Below are 8777 nucleotides of genomic sequence, written 5' to 3'. Positions count from 1 at the left end.
TCTCGCTCTTCCAGACGGAGGTGCTCAGCGCTGGTCAGGATGGGGGACCTAGCCTCACAAATGCCTCTCCTCGGTGGCGGAGGAGGTGGCCTTGGGCGAAGGAGAGGCCTCTCTTTCGAAGCAGGAGGGGGGTTCTTGTAAACCCCGAGTCATCTCCAACCATAGCCACCCCTCCTTCCTCCTCTCCCGCTCTTCTTTGAAGATACAACTTGAGGAGGAATGCATAATTCACCGATAAAACCTTCATTATGTGGCAATTTTTCCAACAAATGCAGCGGTATTGCATATTTTCATCCATTAATGCCAGCCTCATCAGCATAATCCATAAATAGCTTCCACATGTTTTTGAAAGAAATCTCCCCTCTTCTGTGTTTTATTAACCACTCTCCCAAGAGATGAAACTTGAGTAAAGTCAACCCTCCCTCCTGCCTCTGCTGAGGGCACCCGGTCTTGGAAATGCCTCTTTCTGCCCTCCCGTCTGATCTGCATCTCAGCCGCCTCCCGTGGCGAAGGGAAGGGACTCACGCTCACAACAGAGCCATTGGGGGGGGGGCATAAAGTTGGCATTCCTGGGCTACCAGTTAAGACCCAGGCAGGCCTGACTGCGCCAAGCTCCCCCACCACCAATGGGCTGCTTTCAGGCCCAACCCCTGAATTTTCCCATAGAACTCAACACAGGCAGCGTAAAACATTAAACGCCTGCCTTAAGAGGAAAGAGTGGGATCTTCCCTCACTGACTCTCAAGGTAACCCCCCCTCCCCAGTTTGCAATCCCCTTGTGGCGGAGAAGTGTGAAAAGCACCAGTGTTGGCATTCATAAGAAGAACTTTATTTAGGCAAAGGGTGTATTTGGTTTTCCCCAGCAGTGACAGGAAAAGAGAAGAAGAGCGGAATCCGAATCCAGCACCAGGGACAGGGAGCTCGGGCATTTCCATCCTGACATAAAGGGTTGCTGCCTCTTCCTCCTCCTGGACAGCAGCAGGCGATGCAAGTGGGGTCTTGGCGGAGGGTCTCAGCCTTGCTCTGCTGAGGGGAGGGGGCCTGGCATAGCTGCTTTCATGTAGAGGGGGCCCTCTATTGAGCAGCCTACTCTCTGATGGGAAAGTGAGAGGAGAGCGCAGTAGGGACTGAGAAACCTGATAAGACCATCCTTGTTCATAGAACAAAACAGAACAGAAAAGGAAATATGGAATGGATGTAGTGGAATAGAGAAAATGGAGAACACAGAAAACAGAATAGTATAGAAAACAGAATAGAATAGAAAGAATAATGGCGTGAAGAGTAGAGTAGAATAGAATAGAATGGAATTCTTTATTGGCCAAGTGAAAGGAAATTTTCTGGACATGCAAAGAACAACGTGATAGGTCATAGCAATAGCAATAGCAGTTAGACTTATATACCGCTTCATAGGGCTTTCAGCCCTCTCTAAGCGGTTTACAGAGTCAGCATATTGCCCCCAACAACAATACGGGTCCTCATTTTACCCACCTCGGAAGGATGGAAGGCTGAGTCAACCCTGAGCCAGTGAGATTTGAACAGCCGAACTGCAGAACTGCAGTCAGCTGAAGTAGCCTGCAGTGCTGCATTTAACCACTGTGCCATAGTTACAATCATTAATCATAAGATAGAACAAGAAGTGCTCATAGACACCAATAGGAGAAGGTCTTAGGCAAGGTGAGAAAGATCAGAAGATCAGGAGGATAATATCAACACAACGTAGCACATGGGTAAAATATCTTTAGGCCTGAAACAGTGTGGTGGTGAGGATGAGTTCTTCAGCAGAGTGATGGCATGGGGGAGTGGGGTGGGGGCGACTGTGTGTAATTGTTTTGAGCCCAAATCTTTCGAGGAGGAGGAGGAAGAGGAGGAGGAGGAAAAGGAGGAGGAAGAGGAGAAGGAGGAGGAGGAGGAGAAGTTTTCTCTAGCTTGTGGCAAATCATTGGCCACTCTGCTCTGAGCAGGATCTGGACTGAAGCACCCGATGCCAAACCTTTCTCAAGAGCTCTGAAGGTGCGGATGTGCTGAAGCCCAGCAAAGCCACAGGCACAACGTTTCTCACCAGCAGCATCTTGGCAGTTTGAGAAGTTTCCTTGGAAAACCCTCAAGCAAATCTGGATGGGACCCCATAGCGCTTCTGCCCCTTCCTGAGCCCCAATGGCTCCCACACCAGCAGCTGTTTGCCAGCCACCAGCCTGGCCCAGCCATGGCAATGAAGCTGGCTGTGTCGGTGAGGCCTGCAGGTATCGGGAAAGTGGATGGGGTTTTTTTTTTTTAATTATCATTAAAATGAATACATTCGCTCACATACGCAGACCAAAAAGTGCCATTTTCAATCACATAATTAAAGTTGCAAGCTGGACGAAGAATACATATTTTATTTGGAAAAGGAAAAAAAAAACCCTGAAAGTAAAAATAAAATAAAAATAAAAATGACACAATTCAAAAACAGAGGTAGACTGCTTTTTCAAGGCTGAATTATTTTACCCCACAAGTTGTTCCTTTAGAATGATGATAAAATCCCCGAACAGCATAATGTCAGCATTAGAAGATGCCAGCCTGGCTAATGGACTTCAGAGATAATAATGCAGATAGAAAAGAAGACAAAAACTTAAAGGGAAGTAAAACTTTATAAGGCAGAGGTGGACAAAAACAGGAACTTCTTTTTAAAAAAACGAATAAGTGCAGCAATCTTGCCTTTAGTGGGATGTTGCTTTTGAGATTTCCCTGAAATGCTTTTTGTTTTAGGAAAAAAATATTGCAAGATAAGCGTAATTCTGTGCATTATGTGAATCTGGTCCATCCAGGCTCCAGAAGAAGACTAAAGTGGCAAAGAGATTGATCTGGATGAGGCCAAATCCACCGTGGCTGATGGGTTTACAGATCGCTGGAAGGATAAAAAGGGATCTGAAGAAAGGAAGAGTGTTTTTAAGACAAAATCCAGCCTAGGAACACTTTCACTGGGCCAAAATAGTTCACTGAGGTGTATTTGTCAATGTTTATTAAAATACAGCCCAAAGTTACAAGGAACTTTATCTCATGATAAAGTGAACACAACATTTTAAAGAAACAATTGCAATGTAACACTGAGAGGATCTAGAAAAAAAAACACTTTTTCCGATGCTATAATTTAAGAGAAAATCATGGAACAACAAATACCAGAAACGTTGCGACACTGAAGGAAGATTCAATCATAGGTGCTGGTCTTGTAAAAATTACTTGTATTAATTGAAGGAGAATACATTGTTTATTTAAAAATTGTAGAGTCTGAACTTTGAATTGAAATCTTGGTGCTTTTAATTCTACTAGGTAATGCTCCAGAACAATTCCACGAGTAAGAAATGAACCAATGCAAATGACTACATAATAAGATCCGTGCTGAGAGCTGCAGGAGGGAAATTTGCCTCCATGGGGGAAGAGGGACCTTCCCAGGCTGAAAAACCCATCAATTCACCAGGCAGGATCCCTGATGTATAATTCCGGACTGGAAAACCCCACTGCAGCCAGGACAAAAGAGCAGCAGAGATCATGCAGCACAGAGAAAGGTTTGGCCAAATTTAAGCCAGAATGTGTTTCATGTGTCACAAAACAAGGGAGACTCCGTCTGTCAGAATATGATTTTTAAGAGGGAGATAATGTGAAGAAAGTAATTGGAAGCCGTGTCAAGGTTTATAAGCATGTTGATGCAATCATAAGTTGTGACGATGGGAGGGAATGTAAAACTAGCCAGTTTCCTAATATGACTCCTCCTCTTGTTCAGTTTATCCTTTTTCTTGGTGGCCTGGCAGCTCCCTGGGGCTGGACGAGGGAGGGGCTCCTCCCACGGGGGTCGCCTTCATGGCCCCTCCCTCACCAGGGCCCAACCAGCAGGTGGGAAGGCGGGGGGGGGGGGGGTCAGAGAGCTGCTGCTGCTGCATCTGCTGAGCTCCTCTGAGCCTGGGAGAAAGTCCGCCTGAGGGGACCCTCCCCAAGAGGGGAAAGACCTCTCTGCCTCTGGTGCCCCAGGAGGGCATTTCTTCCCAGGAGCGGAGGCTTCCTTTAAAACTATCGCCTTGCTGGCCCTGGGACCCCCCCTTCCTTCTGCAGGGAGACCCAGGGCTTTTCTGTAAGTGGGGAGAGGGGGGGGGGAAGGGAGCTGCCAGGTGTTGCACTGCAAGCAAATTGGGCTACTCCCCTCTCCCACCCAACTTTGAAGTGGCCCCAAGGTGCATGCGGGGGGGGGGGATCGGGGAAGGGGGGAGGATGGAGGGTGCCCCAGCCCCTTTGACCCAGGTCTCCAGCAATTCCTTTGAACTCCAATGCAGATGGGGAGGAAACGCATACCAAGAGTGACTCTCTCTGTGGGTGAGAATGAGGGTATTCCAGGAGCTTGAAAAGTGTAAAAATACTATGCCAGACTGGAATACTGAACTGGCAAAACAGATATTAAAAAAACACCACCCTTGACTAAGAATCACAATGACTCCCCTTGAAAGATATAGCGAAAAGCAGAAATATAGATGTTTGTTCAATAAATGAATAACATTCAAACACACATGCTACAGCAATCTCTCATTGTTGTGACCTCATGTGAGGAGAGAGAGGGAGAGGGAGGGAGAGGGGGAGAGGGACAGAAGCTTCTGGAGACCCAGAACATCCTTGTATGAAAGACTTGGGAGAAACCTGCAGGAAAGTACTTTGCAGGCACAAAAATTCTCTTGGAACTAGAAATGCTGGCTTGATCATTCTGTTTTAAAAGGTAAATACTGTCTCTCCCCCACCTTGCTCCTCAGTTGCAGTTTTTACAATTAGAGAGCCCACTGATGTATAATTTGGAACAGCAGCATTTTCAGCTTCAGAAACACCTGAATTATTAGAATGCATCATTACATTTTCTGAGACAGAAAAGCCCACAATCATATCTGTTATCAATAAATCAATTTAATAGGCAAATTTCAAAGAATGAATGGAGTAAGAAATTGAGGTTTGCTCTTTTGTCTAAACAATGGGAAATTGTTTTGCCTCAGTGTCAAAAATTTCAGTAGACCTTAGATTAGGAATTTATTCAACCAAAAATAATATTTAAAACTCATTGAAATCATAGCGTTTGAATAGAAAATAAATGGGTGAATCACCATTTTTTTGAAGATGCAATTAAAAGACCATTTTGTTGGAGATTCATTAAAATGTGTCCTAAAGTTATTATACTCTGGGGAAAAGTGATTAAATCTATTAATTTAACTCTAAGGTATGATTTAATATTTCTGGACATCCCTATTCTTTTGAACCACATACTGATTACGAGGAAATGGATGGTGGGACAAGAGAATGGATCCTCTGTGCAGCTCCCCTTGGGGGAAAGATGAATGCCTGGCCGCCGTTACTCCTCAGTGGGTGGAAGCCTGGGTGTGAGTTGCTCCCAGACGTAGGTTACACCCGGAGGATCCCAATGAAATATGCTCCTCTTTCCTTGAAACCGTTGCATAAAACTTCCCAAGTCCCTGCCTTTCCTTGAGAAGCCTCTTGCTTTCTTTTTCTCTTGCTGATGTCATTTTATTTTTTCCCCTCTGTGTTCTGTTTTATTAAGTAAACTAAGCAAAAAAAATTAGGAAGCCTTTGTTGGTTCATCTTTTTTCAGGCCGGGGAAAGGGGAAGTGATTTTGATTTGTTTAACCAAATTAAAACGGACACGTTTTAATATTTAAAACAAAGACATTGGTTGAATAAAGCAGGTGACATCTGCAATATTTGGGGTTGGATCATGGTGGCAAGAAGACATGGAGACAATTCCACCCTCCGATGCCATCTTCAGCCCGGAGGCTTCCTCGTCCTTCGGAGCCACCTCTTCTCAGAACAGGATGAGGGGTGATGATGCCCCCCTCCCCATGTTGGGAGGCAGGTGGGCACCTCAGTTTAGGCCACGGAGCACATGGAGACTCTGCGGGAGACGGTGGGCCCCAATCCGGGTGCAGGCGTGACCTAGACCTGCAAGGGAGCTGCCTTGGGGTGGGGGCTGCATCTGCAGGAGATTAGGGCAGGAGGAGGGGGACCTGCAGGGCCGCTGAAGGGTCTGTTTCCAAGAAGCCAAAGCCGCCCTGGATGGACGGGGACACAGCGGTGAGCCTGCAATCTGGTCTGGTTTAGTTTCAGTTTCACTTTATTTGTATGCCACCCTTTTCCCTGGGGGGTTTAAAGCCGGTCCTAATCTGGGGCTGCTGGGCTCAATGGGAGCCATTGTCTTGCATGATCCAGTTATTTGCCCCCAAGAAAGAATCTCCCCGCCCACCTTTCACCCTGTAACCCCCTGATGCCTCTGTGCTGCTGGGCCACAGTCAGAGCAGGGCTGCAGTTGCACAATGAAAGCTCCAGGGGGAGCAGTTCATCAATCAGAAGAGAGCTGGAAGGGACCTTGGAGGTCTTCTAGTCCAACCCCCTGCTCAAGCAGGAGGCCCTATAGTACCGTTTCAGACAAGTGGCTGCCCATGTCTCTTCTTGAAATCCTCCAGTGTTGGAGCACCCACAACTCCTCTTCCAATGGTCCATTGTTCTCCCCATTAGGAAGATTCTTCTTCGTTCCAGATTGCTTCTCTCCTTGATTAGTTTCCATCCATCGTTTCCTGTCCTGCCCTCTGGTGCTTTGTAGAATGAACTGACTCCCCACCCCCACCCGGTCTTTGTGGCAACCCATCAAATGCTGGCATGTTGCTATCATGTCACCCTTAACCGTTTTCCCCCCTCTAGACTGGCCTGCAGCCGTTCTTCATGTGTCTTCATCTCTGGGCCTTTAATCCTCTCAGCTGCTCTTCTCTGCACTTTCCCCCAAAGTCCCAACCTCTTTTTTGCCTTGTGGGGACCACAACTGGATGCGGTACTCCAGGTGTGGCCTTACTAAGGCTTTACAAAGCGGTAGTAACGCTTCACGTGGTTTTGATTCTATGCCTCTGTGTAATACGACCAAGGATCGTATTAGCTTTTTTACCAGCGTACAAAGAGGCCCTTGAAAAGGGGGGTCTCATCAGATGCCCCCCCCTCCCTTCAAGGTCTCTGCAAATCTCCAAGCATCTCCCTGGAGCAGGCTGGCTGAGCCAGAGAATAACAACAGCATTCCCAGGTCACTGAAGAAAGCCTTCCCCCCAAGACTTCCCTGGCCAGGATCCCACCTGAGCGCAGGCCAACCCAGGTCCATCCCCCCCCCTCTCCCCACATCCTGCAGCTGCCAAGGCCTGCTGCTGAACCCTCAGTCCACCAGGGGGCGCCAGGTACTCCTTCCCAAAATGCAGCTCTTTTATTTTGGTGATTGCAGGCAAAGAGCGCTGAGAACCGTTTGTTCTTCCTCCTCCTCCTCCTCCTCATGAAAGCTCCGAGCAAAACGGCCCCTGGACTTTCCAGGCCATCCAAGGCCACCATCTGAGCCCCTTCCAGGTTGCAAAAGGGCCTGGCGAGCTGCCTCTACCCAAATCGCCCAGTTGGTTGGAGGGGGGGGGGCACTTGGCCCCTTCAGAGCCCACGGTGGGCTTTCCGCGTGGACAGAGGCCACGTCACAAAAGACGGAAGAGGAGGCGGCCCAGCTACGCCTCCAAGGCCAGTCTGCCCTGAAGAAGAAACTGCCCCCCCGGGGGGGAGGGGGGCTTAGGCTGAGCCAGCCGTAGGATGATGGGCTCTCAGCCATGCAAAAGGAGCCCCAGGGATGCGCAGGGGGGGGTCTGCCTTCTCCCCACCACCTCCGGCCTCCTTTCCCGAGGGGGAGAGCCAGGACTGGGCAGGACAGGGAGGGAGGGCCGGCTTCCTTCCCAGCCCCTCCCGGCTCTTGCGGGAGCAGCCGCCCGCCAGCCTCAGTTGCTGGGGTGGTGGGAGGGCAGGACCAGGCAGGGGCCCCTGGGTGGAAGGGAGGCTCCCGGGGAGCTGAGCCAGGCCACACAAGACAAGCTCTGATCAAAAAGAGATCCGTCTGCAGGTCAAAGAGAAACTTTCCGTTTCTTCAAGCACTCCAATTCCTCAATTTTCTGGCTGGAAAAGAGAAGCGGTTTTGCACAGCCGGGAAGTTTAAGAGTCAATTGCTGACACTGAACTAAGCCGCTTCCCCTTCCTTCTCCCCGGCAGCTCTTCATCTCGCTGGTCCAAGGCCAGGTTTGAAAGGGGTGGAGAGGAAGCCGTTTCTACCAGGGGGCCTGGAAGTCCCCGTCGGCCCCAGTGCCTGGCCATGAGCAGAGCCCGTGGGCCGGGGGCTCTGGGCATCGGCCTCTGTTGCAATTTCTGGGTGGTGGTGAGTCACCAAACCCATGACTCTGTTCCTTGTGACTCCAGAGAGCACAGCCGCATCCTCTCCGCCCTGTAGAGGACCTTGCCCCCCACCCCCACCCCCACCCCCCTTGCAAGGGCTTTTGCAGAGCCCTCTGCTTCCTCCCTCCGTGCTCCTTCCTCAATCCCTGCTGCCTTTCTGCTTCAGCCCGTCGTCTCCTCTCTCGGAGCAGAATCCTTCACCCTGCCTGCTTCACTTAAGGACGGCCATTTACCGATTTCTCTAAAACACGATGAAGGCCGGAGAGGTTCAGGGGAGGCCAAAATCAGCAACACAACTGTCGGAGCGCGACAATCAAAGCTCCGCCCCTTTGTGCACACAGGGACTCTGCGTCCGTGGTCTCCCTGCAGACGCCAGGAGGTCCCCTCTGCCCTTCCGACCGGAGGGGCAGCGTCCAGCACTGCCAGGGAGGCCAAAGGCTCAGCGGCCACCTGCTCCCACGGCTCTCTTCCAGCCTCCTCAGCCGACCCAGCCACCCACCCACGCCCAGCCTCGGGGGGGGG

The sequence above is a fragment of the Thamnophis elegans genome, chromosome 9, assembly GCF_009769535.1.
Source record: "Thamnophis elegans isolate rThaEle1 chromosome 9, rThaEle1.pri, whole genome shotgun sequence".
Lineage (NCBI taxonomy): Eukaryota > Metazoa > Chordata > Lepidosauria > Squamata > Colubridae > Thamnophis > Thamnophis elegans.
Note: the sequence above shows the minus strand (reverse complement) of the source record.